Raw genomic sequence first — 22,022 nt, forward strand, 5'->3', positions numbered from 1 at the left:
TTTGGAGGAAAAGCAATGTTCAAAAGCAAATAAAGACTTCAAGCGAGAAACTAAATTTGAACTTAAAGTTACATAAGGCATAATTTTTAGAAATCTGAGTGATAGGAACTATATTAGACACTCACAGTATTCCCATACTAAGAGAAAGTGTGAATCCACAAGGAAACAAATCACACAAACCCTATTTTTATTCTTCTTTCACTCATCATCACGTCACTTTTCATGCTGCCTCTGTTCCATCCTTCTCATTACAACCATGTACTCCAACTCCAAATCCAGTCTTTAAAAACAAAGGACCTAGCTCTGCAATCAAAACTCCATGGGTAGACTGACTGTGTGTCAGGCTCCACCAAAGTCAACAGACTGCTGCACAATCCAGGCAGATTCAATTGCACAACTGGCTCCTTAATTCTTTCAGCATTACACCCACCAGTATATTTATAAAAATTCTACATGACTTGACGTTTGGCCTTTCAATGTTGCATCATATTTGTTTGAACAATTCCGTCTTTGTTTTCATGCAGTTTAGATTGTAGGCTCTTTACAGTAGATATTGTGTTTTTCTGTGTCTATACAGCACTAAGCACAATTGGGACTAAGACAACAAAATTAAGACAAACCCTTTCCTAGCTCTTTCTGGAGGATGCTGTAAGTGAGAAATAGAACATGTATGAACATTTATCCTTTTATATTCAATTCAACCAATAAAAATGTAAAATTCTGCAACATTAATAAATCTCTGCAGAAGGTCTTTGAGACCAGAATCACAATTGCCTTGCAGAAAACTCTTAATACTAGTGTTTCAATAACCTATGAGAGGAAACCCCTTATTGAAACTACAGCATGCATATTCTTAAACACATACTGTTGCTGTAACTGTGCTAAACAACCATTTCCCAACACTATTAGCACTGGATAGAACTGACATTTGTTCGCAATATTGTTGGAAAATGGTTTCAAACACTGATACAATCCATAGGCTTGAGCATTTTTGGTTCTAAAATGAAGGGTCTGTCTATTAATATATGGGTGAGGTCTTAAAATCAGACCCACGCTCAGCAAGTGGGGTGTCACAATGACAACCCTAGCACTGAACTGCTTGATTTTCCATACAAAATATTATGCAAGAGAATACACACGACATCCTAAGCAGACTGGAACAAAATCATCTACTTGTACCTTCCAATCAACTGCTTTTCATTTTAAAATTTGAACTGAGCTAGATTAGGTTTATTTCAATGTATTGCCTCACCTACTGATGTGCTGCTAAAACGTTCTAAAAGAAGAGGCTGTATTCCTTGTTTGACCAAAAGTAAACTGATCACATATTACAGTGACTAAATCTCAGCAATCCTTCAAGATGTAGAGTATTCTCCCACACTCAGTGAAGAACAGTTTGTGTTTGACTACAAAGGATTCAGTTTATTGTTGGTCAAGTAAGCAACCACTAATAAGATCAACTGTACCAAAACATCAAGACTGTAGAAGAGATGGAAATGATTACAAGACTTTGAACTGAACCGTCATGAATTTTCGTCAATGGAGATTTTTGCCCGATTACATCATCGGTCACTTTGGCCTTTAATCTTCAGCGGTGGGCGAGAGGGAAATAGTCTATTTGAGCTGCAATTTTCACAAAGCTCTGAACAAGCTTCAGAAGTAGTCCAAATCACAAAAGAAAACTCACTGTAAGCTGTGACAAGATCATTTTTTTTTTTAAAACAGATCCTGTTTATGATTCACACGTGAAAACGTCAGAGATTCTTTAAGTAATTTCTCAGCATTCAAAAGCCACGTGATGCAGTGTCAAGTTCTAGGATGCTGTGTTGGTGTGGAATTACTCTGCCGATTCACTCCTGCAGCAGCCAGCCCAACTGGGTGTCACTAGTTTCAACTCAAAGAGTATGAACGGTTGACAATCCCGATCACGGAGTGCTGAGAGTAAAGTTGCAGTTTAACATTTCAGGAAATGTGAATTTAAACCAAAATAAATGTGTCCACACAGAAATTTATATTCGTTTAACTGTGGCTTTTTGCAGTTTCGCTTGAAAACTGATTGGGAATCAGTTCAAACTAAAATCAAAATAAGCAAGTCTATACAGGAGTTTCCACCAGTTTAACTAAATCAGTTTTAGAATATTTAAGTTAAACTAGTGCAACTTTCCCACGTAGAGAAAGTCTAAGACAATTGTCAGCCAGGGGAGGGACAAGAGCCTTGCCAGGAGAATGGTTTGCAAAATAAATGGCAGCTAGAGGTTAATCTCATGCCCCTAAGTGAGTGTTTCTTCATTGGGCATTGGATCACACCCTTCGTAATTGGCGATACCATCTGCTCCTTTATTCTTGAAATAAATTAGCTTCACACTCTTCATTTCTTTCTTTTACTTTACTTGCTTTCTTTCATCGGCCCTCAGTGTTTTTCCATCTTTGTGCAGAAAATTCTGCTTATTTATGTATCTGTTAATTTCACACAAGACTGCTAATGACAATAAGTTTTATCAAATTAACCCTGCAACTGATTGTTCCATGAATGAAACTGAGCAATGCAATCAGTGTGGTGGAAGTGCCCAACACCTCAGCATGTAGCAATAGAATAAAAGTCTGTTCTAAAACCTACCAAATAATTACAGATTGATTACTACATTTAAACACAGCTTTGTGGCTCCCTGTCCTTTTCTTGTCTATGTTTGGAAGTTTTTATATCCAGTCATAAGGGTACACCCTACTGTTTGCAAAAGCACTGTAGGGACAGATTTCTTTGTTTTAATCTGTGAAATAACTGTAAATAGATACCAGCCCAATTATTAGAACAAACTATTCTAACCTCTTGAAATCCTTAAGTAATAAGGGCAAGTAATTAATACCCTGAGAAATCTTGCTGGAGAGCATAATTATGTCTCAGTAGCTAAACCCTCTCCTTACTTCAAACCTACATAGTGAAGATATCACCTTCCCAGCTAGATTTCCTTCAGTTTCACTATTTTAGAGTGGAGAGTTTAATTTGTGCTTTTCTCTTCAAGTCCTCAATAGGCACCATGTGCTTTATGCTGGGTGTCTGGCAGTGTAAATTATACCATCTCACCATAAGCAGATATTTTTGGCCATATCTTTATTACCTTCTTGCAAGTTCTGTGTAAGCTGAGTCATGTGGACCATTGCTAGTTTACTACTGAGACCTGAAACATAAGGCACACAGAAGACTTTTGTCCCGTTCATATGGTGAGGTGCTACATTTTGAATATTAGCCCAGCATGTCAGGCAATGAAACTTAGGGCCTGCCTACAAAGGAAAATTTTTCCCAGTGTAGGTTTTCCCACTATAGCAGGGGTTGGCAACCTGCGGCATGTGAGCCAATTTTTACTGGCACGCTGCTGCCAGCTGGGGTCCCGGCTGCTGTCCTGGGTGAACGGAACCCCAGGCCAGCAGTGGGCTGAGTGGGGCCGGCGGCTGGGACTGTCCGCCAATGTAGGGTATTAAATTTCTCCCTGTAGAAATGTGCTACTTGCAGAGCATCAGGTCTGGCAGCTGTAAGTGGTACACCGTAAGTAGCATATTCCTATGGGGAGAAATTTAATATACTACAGAGCGGTAGGGTAGGCTGTGCCTCCCCAAACAGCCAGCCCACTTCCTGCCCCCCTCAAACCCTGACCCATCCAACTCCAACCCCCCTCCCCACTCCTTATCCCCTGACCATGCCCTCCTAGGACCCCCTACCCTGGACTGCCCCCCTCAGAATCCTCCACCCATCCAACCCCCCCGACCCCATCCACACCCCCAACCTCGACAGGCCCCCCCCCCGGGACTCCCACGCCTATCCAACCACCCCTTACCTTTCCGTCCCCTTACCATGTCACTCAGAGCATCAGGACCGGCAGCCGTAAGTAATACACTGTAAGTAGCACATTCCTGTGGGGTGCAATTTAATACACTACACCCAGCCCCGCTCAGCGCACTGACGGTCTGGAGTTCTCAAAATATGCTCTCTCACCCCTTATCAAATTACACTACAATTAGCTTAAAAACTTTGTTCGTATGTTACAGGAATCGTTAAAAAAATGTATAATGTTAATAAATACATAGGTTTGATGAAACAAAGTAGTTGTACTTATGTGCCTGTGCTTAACTTGTGTTTTCAGTGATTTACCTTCTAAAAAAATCTCGCATGTCTCACACCCCCAGAAAGGGCATCTCGCACTCCACTCCAGAACCACTGCACTAAACTGATAAGATCTGCATTTTAATTTAAGCTTCTTAAACATTTTAAAAACCTTGTTTACTTTACATACAACAATAGTTTAGTTACAGAATATAGACTTATAGAGAAAGATCTTCTAAAAACGTTAAAATTTATTACTGGCACGCGATACCTTCAATTACAGCGAACAAATGAAGACTCAGCACACCACTTCTGAAAGGTTGCCGACCCCTGCACTGTAGTTATACTGTCATAAGTATCAGGATAGTGCATCCACACCACTTTGTTGATGCCAACTTAATACTAACATGGCTACCACTCTGAAACCTATCTACTATGAATCACTGTGTCCACATGGCTCAACTTTTTCTTTAAAATAATTGCTCTGCATTTTGGGCAGATATCCCATGTTCTGCTGCCAGGCTTTATCCGTTCAGGGATTTTTCTCACAGAGCATTGTGGGATACCTACCAAAACCTACTGGAATGCTGGGACTTGGGATCAACAGAAATACAAAACAGAAAAACTCCCATGATTCCTCTCCTGGTATCCCATAAACTCATCTGGTTTTAGTGGGCCAGGACGATTTTCCAACTGCCCAAACACATCAGGCAGCACATAATGGAAAAAGCACTGCTGAGCACTACGATCCTGACTATCATTAATACGAACAAGGTATACCAGATGTACTAGCAATCATGCAGGCGGGAGGCTTTGGATGAGTTGGCAGACAGCCACCGGCGTTACTTCTGCAATGCCATGCAGATATCGCCAGAAGAGTGGAAGGACTACCTGAAACAGGATGGTTAATTAAAAATAGGGATACATACACATGAACCTTTTAGCAGTGTAACTCATTCCATAATAGAGTTATTTCATTTCCAAAGCAGATTAATTAAAGCATGATCAGATGCCAGAAAACTGGAAAACAAAAAGCTTGCATGGACACAAAGCAATTTATTCCAAAAAATGCTAAAGTTATACTGAAAAAAAACCCTTTCCCATATAAACAAGCTCTAAGACACCGTGGTCTCTTCATTCTTTCAGTATAAGCACATAACATATAGTTCTGTTTGTCCACTTGGCAGGAAAAATACAGATTTGGTCTGGGCAAGCAGTTGGCTCTAAGTGCTATTAAACTAGTAGAAATACAGATCTAAACCAAATGTGTCAAAATATTTATGTTCATCCTACTAGTTTTAAACCCCCCTCCTCAAACCTAAGCTTACTCTGAAGAGCACTTACAGTAACCCTTTAAAATATTTTGTCAATGAAACATGGTTGTACCTTTAATTTATTAACTACAAATTTGCCTGACAAAGATTTGTACAAGTTCTGAAGCAAAAGTCCTAATCTATGGCATCTAAAATGTTGAATATAGAAAAGGCAGATATAAGAAGTTATCTTGCAGAGACTGCTCCAGATCAATTTTACGGGGAATCCAAATGGTGAATTCTTTGCTATTATAAAGGCATAGGTTTTATTTGCTCTTCATGATTTATCTGACCTCATTACAATGCCTGTTGATTCTTCTTTTAGTAATTTGGTCTATACACCCACATAGAGTCTATAGTGCAATTCATTTTTTAAATGCTAAGCAGAAGAATTCTGCACTTGCTCCTTTCACTTAGTTTCTGAAGTGATGAAACCTTTGCTTATCTTATTTTAAATACAAAGAGAGATAAGTCAGAGTTTTTTCAGTATTCAAAACACTGGTCTTACCTGATGAATGCCAGTTACTTAGGAGCTCTGGTGTTGGAATTTCTGCTTGACAACTCCTGTAGAGATAACACAAACTAGTTATTACACATGGACAATTATGAACTTTTTTCAATATAAATAAATGCTTTAAAAAACCTTAAACGGTACACTATAGAGAATATAAGATTTATAAATTGATTCTGTTGGAAATCACCACTTCCAACATTCTTACAAAATGAAAATAGGACCAATTTAACCAAACCACCACCTAGTGGCATGGTGTAAAGTCAGCTCTTGTTTATTTTCAGTGTGAAGAAGTTACTATATTTAATGTAAAGGACAATGCTCTACCAACTTATTTTAGTATTTTCTTATCTCTCCCCCCACAGTATGTTCAGGCAAGTCAAAACATCAAGCACATCAATTAGCGGGGAAAAGAGTTTCAAATAGTGACACTTCACAGAACTCAAATATATGGCCTTCCCTCACTAGAGCATCTGACGCTTTTAAATATCACTCGGTATCTCAGCACCATGCAAAAAAATCCAATATGCAAAACATTAAAGTGTATCAAGAAAACACAAAGCAGTCCAAATACACAGACAGGCAAAACTCTGCAAGTTGGCAAATGGAAAACCAATTCACGTTAGCCCTCGAGAAGGGACACTTGAGCACAGCAAGAGAGATTAGTTCGCAAACTGTACAAAGAATGTGGGTGGGAAGAATAAGAATTAATCGAACAATGCTCAATGCACACATATTAGGGTACCCTTACAGATAAAAGCTAGCTTGTTCCCTAGTTGTTTTACTGAATATACATAAAATGGATTGCAAGAGCATTATGTACCCATCCTACTGCTTGAATCTGGCAACTCAGTTTTATTCTATATGACTAACTTCTTTACGATCTTTCCCGTTGCATCCACATTGAGAGGGTTTTCATGATAGGAGTTTATATAATTACACTGATTTAATTTAAAAAGCCAAGTATTTTCTCTGACTGTTGCTAAAGGTGTTGGATCATATTAAAGAAGTTCTTTATTAAAATCACAAATGAGTTTAATTCCCCAGAGTTTAAATTCCAGGGTATTACTAATTAAGAGGTCTCTTGGTTTTTGGTACTGTTTCTCTCCCTCTGTGTGTGAAACTTGCAAGCTGCTAATTGCGTTAGTACATTCTAAGACAGAGTCTGTTCTCAAAGCAATTCTTTGTAATAACAACTACTCATGCAGAGAGAGACTCAAAACAATACTCTAACAACAGAAACAGCACCCAGAGACTCCCTGCCCTTTCGTTGTATTCATCTTGCTTTGTTAACAATTGTGATTAAAATAGAGATAGAGGATGTATGTGGATGGATGCTTGGTGTGGATAATAACTGAATGATTAGGGAGGTGCCAGCCTAAGAATCCAGTGTCCATCGGCTGAAGAAGGCATCAAGTGGAAATAACCAGAGGACCCCCGGAGGGCAGACTGGAATCCACCCAACAGCCTCAAGAATGGGAGAACCAAAGAACAAGATAACATCTAGCAGCACGGTGCCATCAGGAATGTGCCATCTGCTGATTGATTCAGCAACAGCATGATGAAGCAATTCCCATAGACTGGCATAGGAAGAAATTCCTATAAAAATGGACTCTAGAAAGTGAGAGCTTTGGGGGTCTGATTCTGCAAACCAACTTCCAGGAGCATCAGATGAGCATCTGACAAGGCCCTGCTCCCTCCTCATGTCCAGGCCACCTGGCCAGTGGCTTGGCATGAGCAACTCTAAGGCTGGTAACTATGATAACAACCTTGCAGAACCTCTGTGTGTGTGTGTGTGTGTATGAATGAAAGTGTGAATAAATATGAGATTGAATGGAATGTTATAGCTATAACTAACTGCTTACTATGATTCTTTCTGTATTCACAATAAATGTGGTGAATTTTGCCTTTTCCCCTTTAAGAAGATCCTGCTGGTTTTTATTTTATCGGTATAACAAAGGCAACTCCAGTACTATATGCCCTGCCTTTGATCGGAGGTTGGATCCAGTTATGAAGCGATTCCTTATTGTAACAAGGCCCTGAGAGAGAAGACTGGAAAAAAGAAGGATTTAGGTTTGGACTTCTTCACAGCTAGAAAATCAAGTAGAACTGTAGAGAGTATGTTAGGAGTTGAGAAGAAGGTGGCTGTCAGTGTGAATGCATGGCTACAGGGTGGACTGTTTTTAATTATGATTTAAAATCAGCAGGCAGGATATCTTGATTTAAATGTAATAATTACAGTAGAAATTAGAAGATAAAAGGATAAGGAACTGATAGCAGGGACACAAGTGAGCTATAGGCCTGGATCTATAATAGCAGCTTAAGTAGTTAGCATAAAGCCTTATAGCCTGAGTAGGAATAGCTGCTCAATAAATTAGCATATGTAATTAAACTAATAGTGACCTTAAGTCACGAGATGGCACAAGACTTTGTGACTATTACAAAACAATAAACAAGTGTTGCAATCTGCTGGTAGGTAACCACAAGAAGGCAGATTGCACCAGTTTCGAGTATTTTTGGAAGGGGACATCAGCAGATGCTCAACTGCAGGTAACCATAGTAATTCAACTGATGTATATACTAATGAGCTTTGCCTAATTAATGTACTAACCTACAGGATAAGGATACCCCAATGTTATGAGAGTGAAAAAGTGAAGATATGGTAAAGGAGGGAAAAACTATTTGTACATATGCATAAGGACCAGCAAAAGGCCTATCAAACATCTGGTCTCAGATACAGCCATTGGAGTTCTTCATCAGCATACCAGAGAGTCAGACTAGGATCCGTCTCACCCTCTAGAGCAGGGGTCTCAAACTCAATTTATCTTATGGCCAGTGCCAGTTCTCAAATCCTCCCAGCGAGCCAATGTCACTGAAGATGGCGTTCAGAAAAAATACAACAAACATTTTCTATTTCAAATTTCTTAGAAATAATAAAAACTGTCATACAACTTTATACAATTCGTCGCCTGCCAGAGAGTTTTTAGTGTTTGCCAGACACCTGGCAAAGCTTCAGTTCTGTCAGTTTGTTGGTGTTTGGCCTCAGTGACTGAGCAGTTGAAACCTTCAGAATTGCAGCAAGGTGTGCACCAGATAGTTGTATTCGGTATTTTGACTTGTTTATATTCATTGTGGAAAAAAGTGATGCTGCCTCAATGGCTAACTCTGCCCAGCAACTAATGATGCTGTCTCCCCGGCTGTCTCTGCCCAGCAACTAGTGATGGTATCTCTGTTCCTCTCCCGCAGCCAATGGGAGCTGCGGGGGGCGGTGTCTGCATACGTCTCTCCTCTGCGGGCCGCAGTGGCGAGGTTCTCGGGCCGGGACTTTGAGATCCCTGCTCTAGAGCTGTCCCCATGAATAGGGTGAGTATATACATGTAATGGTGCCAGTCACTCTATACTATACTATCTCACTTTACTTGTTTGGATTGTTTTACTTATTGGACTATCATCATTATCATCAAATTTGTACAGTTACTGATTGTCTTCCCCGAGTGTGTGTTTTTGTTGTCACTGTTGTGCCCTATGGAGCTCCCAGAGCTGTAACTCTGATAATACTGAGCCTGATTCTGTATATTATACAGACTAAAACTAAAACAAAAACCTAATCAACAAACAATTAATATATCAAGCAACATAATCTTGTTTTACATTTGTACTTTAGTTATTTTCCTAAAGAAGGTGTGATTTGTATTGATTGGTAACCATTACAAGTTAATTTGCAACTAAATATAAGCATTTACACTAGATTTGGTACTTTTTGCTAGCCAGCAAGATATATTATATCTATACATATTTAAACAACTATATGACTTAACATACATTTATTCAGATTCTTAATTTTTACACTTTTTATGATGTTAAAAAACGGTGAATGAAACCTGTAATTACAAGTAAATTAATCATAATCTAGCAAGTAAAAGGTCAGAGTAGCAGCCGTGTTAGTCTGTATTCGCAAAAAGAAAAGGAGTACTTGTTGCACCTTAGAGACTAATACATTTATTTGAGCACAAGCTTTTGTGAGCTACAGTTCCGATGAAGTGAGCTGTAGCTCACGAAAGCTTATGCTCAAATAAGTTTGTTAGTTTCTAAAGGTGCCCCAAGTACTCCTTTTCTTTTTATTTGTAATTAGAATCAAACTGCATTTGGATGGAAAAAATTGTTTATTAGTTAAATAAAACTACCTTACATGACCTGGATATTTAATACTACAGATAATTCAGTCAGTTAATTAACAGAACTGGTTACTATATCCTTCAAGACTTCAGAAATAGATCTCAACCTCATTTTTATTCAGAGATTGAAAGGGGAAAAACAAGCTTTCCTGCTTTTTCAACCCCAGATGGTTTCTCAACTTTAAATGAAACCTGAGCTATTCTTGTTAGGTGACAAATCTGAGGAACTGTCCCCGACTGAGGTGTCATTTGAGGAGGCTTTGGAACAAACTGATTAATTTAAACACTAATAAGTCACCAAGACCAGATGGTATTCACCCAAGAGTTCTGAAGGAACTCAAATGTAAAATTGAAGAACTGCTAACTGTGGTATGTAACCTATCATTTAAATCAGCTTCTGTACCAGGTGACTGGAGGATAGCTAATGTGACGGCAATTTTTAAAAAAGGTCCCAGAGGCGACTCCAGCAATTACAGGCTGGTAAGTCTAACTTCAGTATTGGGCAAACTGGTTGAAACTATAGTAAAGAACAGGATTATCAGACACATAGATGAACACAATTGGTTGGGGAAGAATTAACATGGCTTTTGTAAGTGGAAATCATGCCTCACCAATCTAGTAGAATTCTTTGAGGGGGTCAATAAGCATGTGGACTAGGGGGATCCAGTGCATATAGTGTGAAGATTTTCAGAAAACCTTTGACAAGGTCTGTCATCAAAGGCTCTTAAGCAAAGTAAGCTGTCATGGGATAAGAGGGAAGGTCCTCCCATGGATCAGAAATGGATTGCTATATAGGAAACAAAGAGTAGGAATAAATGGTCAGTTTTCAGAATGGAGAGAAGTAAATAGTGGTGTCCACTAGGGGTCTGTACTGAGACCAGTACTATTCAACATATTCACAAATGATCTGGAAAAAGGGGTAAAGTGAGGTGGCAAAATTTGCAGATGACATGAAACTACTCAATTGCACTTAAGACCACAGCAGATTGTGAAGCGTTACAAAGGGATCTCACAAACTGGTTGACTGGGCAACAAAATGGCAAATGAAATTCAACGTTGATAAATGCAAAGTAATGCACATTGGAAAACATAACTCCAACTATACATATAAAATGATGAGGTCTAAATTAGCTGATACCACTCAAGAAAAGAGATCTTGGAGTCATCATGGATAGTTCTCTGAAAACATCCACTCAAAGTGCAACAGCAGTCAAAAAAACTAACAGAATGTTGGAAATCATTAGGAAAGGGATAGATAATGAGAGAAATTTTCATATTGCCTCTATATAAATCTATGGCACACTCACATCTTGAATACTGTATGCAGATCTAGTTGTCCCATCTCAGAAAAGATATACTGGAATTGGAAAGTGTACAGAAAAGGTCAACAAAATGATTAGGGGTATGGAACAGCTTCCATATGAGGAGAGTTTAATAAGACTGGGACTTTTCAGCTTGGAAAAGAGACAACTAAGGGGGAATCTGACAGATGTCTATAAAATCATGACTGGTGTGGAAAAAGCGAATAAGGAAGTGTTATTTAGTACTTCTCAAAACACAAGAACTAGGGTCACCAAATGAAATTAATAGGCAACGGGTGTAAAACAAACAAAAAGGAACTATTTCTTCACACAATGCACAGTGAACCTGTGGAACTCTTTGCCAGAGGATCTTGTGAAGGCCAAGACTATAACAAGGTTAAAAAAAAAAAACTAGATAAGTTCATGAAGGATAGGTCCATAAATGGCTATTAGCCAAGATGGGCAGGGATGCAAAACCATGCTCGGAAGTGTCCCCAGCCTCTGTTTGCAAGAAGTTGGGAATGAGCAACAGGGGATGGATCGCTTGATCATTACCTTTTCTGTTCATTCCCTCTGAAGCACTTGGCACTGGCCACCGTCAGAAGACGGGATACTGGGCTGGATGGACCACTGGTCTGACCCATTATGGCTGTTCTTATGTTCTAAAGCATTAATCTGAATTAGCTGAATAAATTTAAATGAAGAAAATATTCTCCATTCTCCTGCTACTGCTGTTAAAGATTGGTTTAACACTTCAAAAATTCTGTTTTAAGGTGCTTACCCAGTGACTTCCTCCAGTTCAGTGATGTGATGTGATGTTCTTCAGAACTTCAGCAGCAAATGTACAGCTGGAATGTTTTTTTTTAAATTTAAATCTTTCTTCTTCTCCTTATCCCCTCAACTGAGGTCAGATCATTGTGTAAGCATCCACGATCTCTGTCCATTGGAGGTAGCATTAAGGTCCACCTGCTTATATTCTTTGATGCAATCTATCCACTGCTCCCTCAGTTTCTCTTTTCTAGCACCCTCTTCTGCCAAGCTATCTTCAGCATATCCCTTTCATTCATCCTCTGCTTGCATCCAAACTAATGAAGCTGTGTTTCCTGGATTTTGTCAGCCACATCATGGACTTGGACTTCCATCCTAATACTTCCATTTTGAAATCTGTCTGTGTGTATTTTATTTTTATTTAAACAATTACTCTGTAGTAAGTTGAGGGAGGCTTTAACATAACTTGTCATACTTTTAAGTAGGTTTATATTTTTTTAAAAGAAAAATGTATTTAAATTTAAAAAAAAAAATTTAATTCCACTCTGCAGGGCTGTCTGCCCTAAGCTGACTATGTGGTCAGAGCCATTGGTGAGCATGTTTGACAATGGCACACTGGAGAAAGTGTGATGACAAAGAAAGATTGAGAGGTGGAAAGACTACAAATATAATCAAGTATCCAATACATAGAATTTGCTGGAGCTATTTTCTACCCAGTGAGTTGGGGCAATGTCCCATTTCAGTTTCTCTTACTGCAGCCCTATGGATGCTGAGCTGTAAAATACTAACATTGCTGGACTATTCAGTTCGGAGCCTCGCTTTGGTTATTCTGACAACCCAAACTACTGAAGAGTGCTAGAGGAATTGCTTCCTGATTGAAACTTTGTATGGATCTCTGAGGTGGGGTGTACAAGCCACACCTGCAGTGCATGCACAGGCTGGAGGAGGACCTTGAGCTACTCTGTTCCCTTTCTACTTACGGGCAGCCTAGGGAGGTAAGCAGAACTACAACCTGAAGCGCTGCAAAAGGAGCACTGTAGGAAGCCCCTTACTATTGATGGTCTGACCTGCTCAGGGAAAAGGACTCTGCAAGGTGGGAGACTTATTCTTTGATTTATTTTGTTTACATGGCTTTGTTGTTCCCTCTTGTGTTGGGAGGCTGGTTGGAAGTGATCCAAGGAGGCAGCTGCACAGCACTCCAGGGTGCAGGACTCAGTTGCCTACCTTGGGGTCCTGGATCAGAACCTGGTGTAGAGGGTGGTCCTGGGTTCTCCAACCTGCCTCCTAATGGGGCTGGTGGCAAAAAGCCTATCCCCAAGACTAGACTCAGGATGAGGAAGACTCCATAACCCAGAGAGTCCTGAGTCTGGGACTTTGGCTAGGTGAAGCCTGAAGTCCCTTGCTGGGCAGTGGAACTAGCATTTGTTGGACTTTTTACATACCCCAGAAGAGGCGGACACAACTTGTGCCCCCAAATGGAGGGCTGAATCACAGAGGGGACAGACCACTGCGGGGCTGGAGTGGCTATCATCAGGTGCGCAAGACAGAAAAGCATCTGTCATGCTCTCACTCAACCAGCAGATGGCGCCTCTGGGGTACAGACCCCTTCCCAGTCTCCTTATTAGCTGTCCCCTTCTATGTCTTCCAGCGGTACATGCACTAACTTAGTTTACACTTTGGAGAAGGGGCTAATTGCTATAGTTGATGGGGATTTTGGTTCTGCAAGATTTGCTCCAAGGGAAAATAATACAGACAAAAAAAGTCCATGGATATTTCTCTTACTTTCAGACAGCAGAATGATATTTTATCAGGATCATATAATGAAAAAACATTAGCCATTGCTACCACCATCCCATCGTATGATCTAGTTAATGCTGATATCAAATATAGCCAGGGAAGTGATGCATCCTTAATGCACAAACACTTCAGAGGGAACCACTTAGACAGAGGAATATAAGGATACAATAAATAATTCAAAGTTAATCTGTATTTAAGAAACAAACAAACGTGTGCTACTACTACTCGGCAAGCCAAGCTACAATGATAAAGAACTGAATCCTACAGCATTTAGGGCTAAAATCCAGCCTTAGTACAGAGCTCCTGGGTCTATTTTGCAAATCCATAACCAAATCGTGGGGGGCAGGGGGGTGAGGAGATGGGGAGAAACCTCTGCATTGAGGTGAATGTTATGCAGCAACTTAATTTTGATATCATGGATTTCACCCCCAGCGACTCTGAAAAAGGGTATTAGGAAAATGCTGTGCATTCTCAGTGGCTACCTAAAGTTTGAACCTGGGGGAAGGGGAAAGAGAAGAGTCCCTATAAAGGGGGCTATCTTGCCCTAACTCAGTACTCCTGGCTGCCAACTCTGAAACAGAGCTGTCACCAAGCATAGGATTCAAGGCACCGTCATTACAAACATCCCATACCAAGGAAACTTTTTTTATAAGCTCGGGGACTCCCCCAGCCCCTTCTTTTCTCTACTCCTTCCCAGTATGGCAGCCCTATGAGACTTGACTGGTGCTTCAGGGTTACTGTAATCACCACAGGTCCACATCAGACAGAAAGATGAGGATCTGCAATTGGCTCCCCAAATCCTTACATAGCTATGCAGGCCCCAGACATGGAGCTCCTTCATCCTGACCTACCTCAGTACTGCACAGGCCAGTCCAGAGCCAAGAGACACACCTTCCAGCTTTATGAGATTGTGGGGAGTGACCTTGAAGGCCTGAGCTCCAGCTCAAAGAGCAACATCAACACAAATTTTAGAGCACTAGTAGGAGCCCCATTACCACAAGTATGTGGTCCCAGGCTGGGAGGCTTGCTCCCAGATGCAGTGTAGACATCTCCTAGAGAAAGAAAAACACTCCTAGGGTAAGGCAAGGGTCTCTGCTCTGTGGCCCTCATCTTACACAGTCTCTACTGTTTTTTTTTTTCTTAAATATTTTCTGATGTCTCACCCAGCTCACTGAAAACCAAGCAAAGTGTCTTCAGATACCCCTTGAGGCATCCCAGGAAGTGCAGGCACTCCTGTAAATCCACACAGGGCCTGCCTACAGTGTTTCAAAGATAACCCCTTAAAAGCAGACCTCTCAGTCAAAGGGGGTGTTTCTGAGATATGAGATCTATGAGGGTTGTCTCTCCATATTTTGGTGCAAGGTAGGGATACAAGGGATCAATAGTTCTGTTAGTAGCTGACTAACAGATTAAAGCTGAAGCTAGACAAATTCAAACTAGATGTAAAGGTGTAAATTTTTAACAGTGAGGATAATTCACATTGGAAGAACTTGTTTAGGGATGTGATGGATTCTCCATTACTTGAGATCTTCAAATCAAGACTGGATGTCTTTCTAAAAGAGATCTTCTAGCTCAGAAAAGAAGTTTAGGACTTGATGAAGAAATTATTGGCTAAAATTCTATGGCCTGTGTTATGTATGAGGTCAGACCAGATTACCATAACAGTCCCTTATGGCCTTAAAATCTGTGAAAATTATTTAAAAGCTGCAGGGATTTTGCTGGTCTTGCTCTAACATACTAGGACCTCTGAACACCAAAAAGCTAAGATTGAAATGTAATACTCTGCTCTGAAAAAAAATTACGTCCAGTGCTATAAAATGTATAAGTGGTCATGGATTTTCTTCATCTCCATTTTACATTAACTTAAATTTCTTCACTTTTGGAACAGCTTTATAATATTGAACTATTTATGGTCTCTAGCACAGCTAATTGTAATGCTTCTGCCTGGCCTGCTGGGTCACCTTGGGCAAGTTATTGCAACTCCCCCGCATCTTTAAAATGGAGATTATGATACAAGCCTCCTGCGTCAAGCACTTTAAGATCTGCTGATGAAAAGTACTACATAGGAGCTAGGCATTATTATTATAGCCAAGCAATCAAAGAGCAGGCTCCCACAGCAATAAATAGCATGGCTCTATGCACTAACTACTCCGCACAACTCCTGGCCAGTACTATTCCATCTGGAGTATCCATAGTGTGCTTATTCTCTCTACTCTAACCCCAGCACTCTAAATGCATTCTTTATGCACTTTGTTCTGGTTAGAATAGCTTTTAATATTGCTAAAATTACTTGAACAATTATCTATTACAAATAAGCAGAATTTTTCAAGATAATTGAATCTGAACTAAAAAGCAAGCTGACAGTGATAAGATTTACACAGCCTTATAAAAAGAACAGTTGTTAAGAATAACAAATCTAAATGAGATTAGCAGGTCAAAATGTATATTACAAAAATACATGCATTATGCATGTCAAGTCAATTCCCAGCACATTGAAATACAGCTAAAAGTTTAAGATTAATGCTGATTTAAAAAACAAAACAAAAAAACGAACACCAACCATTGTATAGAAAGTTTTCAAGAGCTTTTAAGTTTTGCTGACAGTAGATGGTGTAGTAGGAAGAGAGCCTGAGACATAAGCCCTTGTATTATAGGCCTGGTATGAGGCCTGAGCTAAAGTAATGGGCAAGCTTTGCTGATATAAAGCAAAGTTAGCAAAAGTCCTGACTTTTGAACAAATGTCAGGCTCTGTCTGCTTGCAAGTTCACAGAATGTGGCTAGAACAGGGCTGATATCAGATTGCAATATCAGCCCTGTTCTTGCCAGATTCTGTGAACTTGCAAGCAGGCAGAGCCTGATGTTTGCTCAGAGCCTGACTATTGCTATTTGTATCAAGGTATAAAGAGGTATCTCTAAGAGAGTGTCTTGGTCCAGCTGAGAGGGGAATGGAAAGTTCTGCCATTCACTTGAGTTGTGTCCATTGTCATGGGCATACATGTCATAGTATCCTCATAAACTATCAGAGGGGTAGCCGTGTTAGTCTGTATCCACAAAAACTACAAGGAGTCCAGTGGCACCTTAAAGGCTAACAGATTTATTTGGACATTTAGTCTTTTTTTCCCCCCCTTTCTTTTCTCTACGTAAAAGAATAAATGGACACAAATCAGACATCAGGAACGGTAACAAACAAAAGCCAGTAGGAGAACACTTCAATCTTCTTGGACTTTCAACAACAGATTTAAAAGTAGCGATCCTTCAATAAAAAAACTTCGAAAACAGACTTGAAAGAGAAACTACAGAGCTACAATTCATTTGCAAACTTAACACCATTAATTTGGGCTTGAAGAGGGACTGGGAGTGGCTGGCTCACTACAAAAGCAATTTTCCCTCTCTTGGTATTGACACCTCCTCATCAATTATTGGGAGTGGACCACATACACCCTGACTGAATTGGCCTTGTTAACACTAAAAGAAAAGGAGTACTTGTGGCACCTTAGAGGCTAACCAATTTATTTGAGTATGAGCCTTCGTGAGCTACAGCTCACTTCATCGGATGCATACCGTGGAAACTGCAGCAGACTAAAGTCGGTATGCATCCGATGAAGTGAGCTGTAGCTCACCGAAGCTCATGCTCAAAATAAATTGGTTAGTCTCTAAGGTGCCACAAGTACTCCTTTTCTTTTTGCAAATACAGACTAACACGGCAGTTACTCTGAAACTTGTTAACACTGGTTCTCCATTTGTAAGGTAACTCCTTTCTCTTCATGTGTCAGTATATTTATGCCTGCATCTGTAATTTTCACTCCATGCATCTGAAGAAGTGGGGTTTTTTACCCTCGAAAGCTTATGCCCAAATAAATCTGTTAGTCTTTAAGGTGCCACGGACTCCTTGTTATCCTCAAAGTCTGCCAGGTGCTATTACTGTGCTTTGTTGATAATAAACCTGACCTGGTGCCTTCATAGCTTAACGGATCTTGTGGTCATTGGGTGGTTTGCTTGAGGTCTGCTGTGCTGGCTGTCTGCGCAGAGGTGGGGAAGCACACAGGAAAAACACACATACGCAGCCAAAAATCTAACACTGGTGACCCACATTTCGACTGCTGAAATGATAAGTAAGCGAGCTGTCCTCTTGAAACAGCTTTTCCTGAAGGGAAGATAGGAGATTCAGAGTTTATTATTTCCGAGTCCTACATTGTAACAGAATCTGTAGAAGCGTAAGTATAGGTGCAACCCTACAGAACAGAATATATTATCACTCTAGCCTGGTCATTGGAAAGCTGATTTATTTTAGCTGACTAAATTGTTCTTTGTGGTTAGTGCATCTCTTATTGAACAAGATGAAATATTTTTGGTTCTAAAAAGACTCAGCTGTGATTCAAAGTCAGCCTTGTAAGATTAACTAATTTTGGATGTGTAATTACAAAGTGATACAGTGGTACAAATTGATGTGGTGGTACAGAATTGATAACATGTCTATTGTGTGTCCACATATCTTGTAAGGTCTTGGGTACTATGCTTATAAATGTTATGCAAAAAATCTGAAGTCCACCTTACTATCACTGGTTTCAGAGTAGCAGCCATGTTAGTCTGTATTCGCAAAAAGAAAAGGAGTACTTGTGGCACCTTAGAGACTAACCAATTTATTTGAGCATAAGCTTTCATGAGCTACAGCTCACTTCATCGGATGCATTCAGTGGAATGCACTGAAAGTGAAAATGTATCAAATTAAGCCATAAAACCAATTTTTGTGAAGTAGAGAGGGGGCGAAGGAGAAAACTACATTTCTGAGGTGGCCAAGTAACAAGAGATTCCCATTCTTCAGATAATGAGTGAGCTGCCTCCACAGTGCACTTTGGATCCATGTTACACCCTGCATATTGTGCTGTTGCTGGACTGTAGGGTCAACTACACCAAAAAAATTTAAATGAAGTGCTTCAATTTCCCTCCTCCACTTTAGAACACACATTAATATTGTTATTGCCTAAATATGACCCTTTATAAATCTTGTTACACACACAGAGAAAACCGTCATCTCTTAATGTAACTACTAGCAATTTTATGTCTTCAAACGGAGCGCAAACACAAAAAGCCAAATGCTGCACTGAGGACCTGGAGTAATCTCACTGAGTTGCACAAGGTGAATGCAAAACATGACTCAATATCTGTGTACACATGTACTTTTTATACTGCCATCAAGGCTGAGTTATACATTACATAATATGGAGAGCAAAATATTATGCATTAAGTTATTTCCAAGAGCGCTACTCAAGTCTCCTTAAAAAGTGGCTTAAGATTGACAAAATCTTTTACTTTTAAGATTCAATATCAGCTTCTTCAGTTAGCAATATTACAGGAACAATCACTTCTCTGTAGGTTGCCTTTGAAACACCACTATAAATTTTTATCTAAATACTACAAACTCTGAATCAAGTATAAGCAGCTTACTAACATTGATGTCAATTAAGAACTTCAGCAAATACAATGATTGAGGTCCTTACCTGTGAACTTTTAGATTGTTGGTGTGAGACAGAGTGCACTCTGATTGGTCCATCTACACAGCCTGCAGCAGCGATCCTCTCAGTCCAGGTCGACCGACTCAGGTGGGGGGGGGGCTTGCACTATCACGCTAAAAACAGCTATGTAGACAGTGCTCTGAAGTTGCAATTTGGGCTGGAGATCAGGCTCTGAAGCGGTCCCCCTTCTCTAGGCTTCAGAGCCTGAGTTCTAGCCCAAACCACACTAGCTACAAAGCTATTGTTAGCATGGTAGTGCAAGCCCGAGTCTGTCGAAGCTGAAAGGCTCGCCATGTAGACACCATTGCTCCAATTCAGCAAGGTACTTGAGCATACCAGTGATCCCATCCCACTTCAGTTAAGCACATGCTTTAGTACTTTGCTGAACTGGGGTCAGTGTCACTACAACGTTAATATTTAAACAAGATGTCTAACATTTACTTCGTTTCCACATGATGCTAATCCACAAGCAAAGCAATACAGGAATTAGTTTCACTCTCCTCCGTTTCTTGCAGATTGGAAATCATAAATTATCACTGCTTTTGATCAACATAAAACCACTGGCTGGAGACTCAGACATGACAATTTCAATTAAGTTCCCAAATTCACCCCTCCACAAATCTATTTCAGTTCATATATAGCATTTGAGTTTTCAGATTTGTTGTTCTTCACAGGATAGACTTAATTTAAAATTTTTATTTCTAGATTTTATAGTGCTAATAGCATAATCATATTTCAAAGAGCAATATTTTCCTAAAAAATTACAGTATTAAATGTCTAAACTATAATATTTGTCAATACAATTCCTGGGCTAATGGGAAGATACACATTATCAAACTGTATACTGGAATTAGAATTACTTTAAGTTATAGAAATCTTATAATTTAACATGATTAAGGGATTTTTTAAAAAGCTGGTATCACTTTATTATGGTTGGTGACACAATATTGGTTTTGGATACAAAATTGAAATGTGCTGCATCTCTCTAATGTCATCTGAGTAAATCATGTCTATAAAATATTTGACTCACTATTTAATAACTAAATTAAAACTACAAAAATTAATAAAAACAGCTGCCTCCCTACCGCCACGTTATATTAGTATCATCAGATTCCTTATTGATGGGTATGTGTGATGCTGGTAGACCAGGTGCCAGCTATTGCCAAAGTTCCCATGTCTCTATTGACCACTGACAAATAGATGGAAACCTCTGGCTCACCTGTGTGTTTGTATTGTTAAAATAGGCAACAGAATTACAAGAATGTGTTTAGACTTTATGAAATGCTTGACAGTTGCTGCATGCTAAAAGCTGGGACTGGATGACATGGGATGGATCACTCAATAGATTACTCTGTTCTGTTCACTCCTTCTAGGGAATCTGGCACTGGTCACTGTCGGAAAACAGGATACTGGGCTAGATGGATCATTGGTCTGACTCAGGATGACCTTTTTTTGTTCTTTTTTGTTCTTAACAGGCATCCCTCTATCATCCACAGTCTGGTAGAAAGAGTCAACTGGACATTGAAGCCTATGCTGAGGATCTATGGTATCTGGTGAGAAAAATGACTGGGATGCATTGCTCCCTTATTTGTTATTCGCGTGTTCGAGTATAACCCAAGAGTCTACCGGGTTTGCCCCCTTTGATCTCCTTTATGGGAGACAAGTAAGGGGATCCCTAAATTTAATTTGAGACTCCTGGGAGGGTAGCACAGAAGAGTCAGGACAGCCTGTAAGAAAGTATGTCACTTGTTTTAAAGAGTTGGCAGTGGGTTTATTTGCCCTGACCCTTTAAAAATTTATCCTATCAGCTGAGTTTGCATCTCAAAGCAGAAGGGGGGGGAATAAAACCCCCCTAAAAAGGATGAACTGTAACTTTATGCTGCTTGGACTCTTGGGGGGGGGGGGGAAGGAGGAGGTAAGGATTACTACATATAAACAAAAGATCCCTAGTACTTAGTTTGGGTTAGGCCTCAAGGACATATAGAGCTTGCTTATTATAGACACTTCTGTTACTTTTTGAAACTTAAGATTGGAACTCATTTGTGTATATATGGCAGGGATGGGCAAACTTTTTGGCCCGAGGGCCACATCTGGGTATAGAAATTGTATGGCCGGCTAGGAACGTCATGAAATTGGGGTGGGGGTGTGGGAGGGGGTGAGGGCTCTGGCTGGAGGTTTGGGCTCCGAGGTGGGGCTAGAAATGAGAAGTTCAGGGTGCGGGAGGGGGCTCCAGGCAGGGGGTGCATGGGGCAGGGGGACGGCTCCAGCTGGGGGTGCAGGCTCTGGTGTGGGGCTGGGGATGAAGGATTTGGGGTGTAGGAGGGTGCTCCGGGCTGGGACCGAGGGGTTCCGAGGGCGGGAGGAGGATCAGGCTCTGGGCAGTGCTTACCTCAAGTGGCTCCCGGAAGCAGTGGCATGTCCCCCCTCCAGCCCCTACGTGGAGGAGCAGTCAGGCAGCTCTGCTGTGTGCTGACCTGTCTGAAGGCGCCGCCCACGCAAGCCCCAGACCTCACTCCCCAACGGAAGCTCGAGGGCCAGATAAAACAGC

At 40.4% G+C, this 22,022-nt stretch overlaps 1 protein-coding gene across 2 annotated transcripts in view; it reads right to left on the reverse strand.

Moving 5' to 3' along the window:
• The window catches only part of LRRC8B (leucine rich repeat containing 8 VRAC subunit B), a 44,954-nt gene that overhangs the window by 16,044 nt on the left and 6,888 nt on the right, over positions 1-22,022 (reverse strand). For both annotated transcript variants that reach the window (XM_073357126.1, XM_073357125.1), the window contains exon 2: positions 5,918-5,973. The gene's annotated coding sequence lies outside the window, so the exon portion shown is untranslated. The remainder of the gene's footprint in view (positions 1-5,917; positions 5,974-22,022) is intronic.

Source organism: Lepidochelys kempii, chromosome 8 (genome assembly GCF_965140265.1).
Source record: "Lepidochelys kempii isolate rLepKem1 chromosome 8, rLepKem1.hap2, whole genome shotgun sequence".
Classification (NCBI taxonomy): domain Eukaryota; kingdom Metazoa; phylum Chordata; order Testudines; family Cheloniidae; genus Lepidochelys; species Lepidochelys kempii.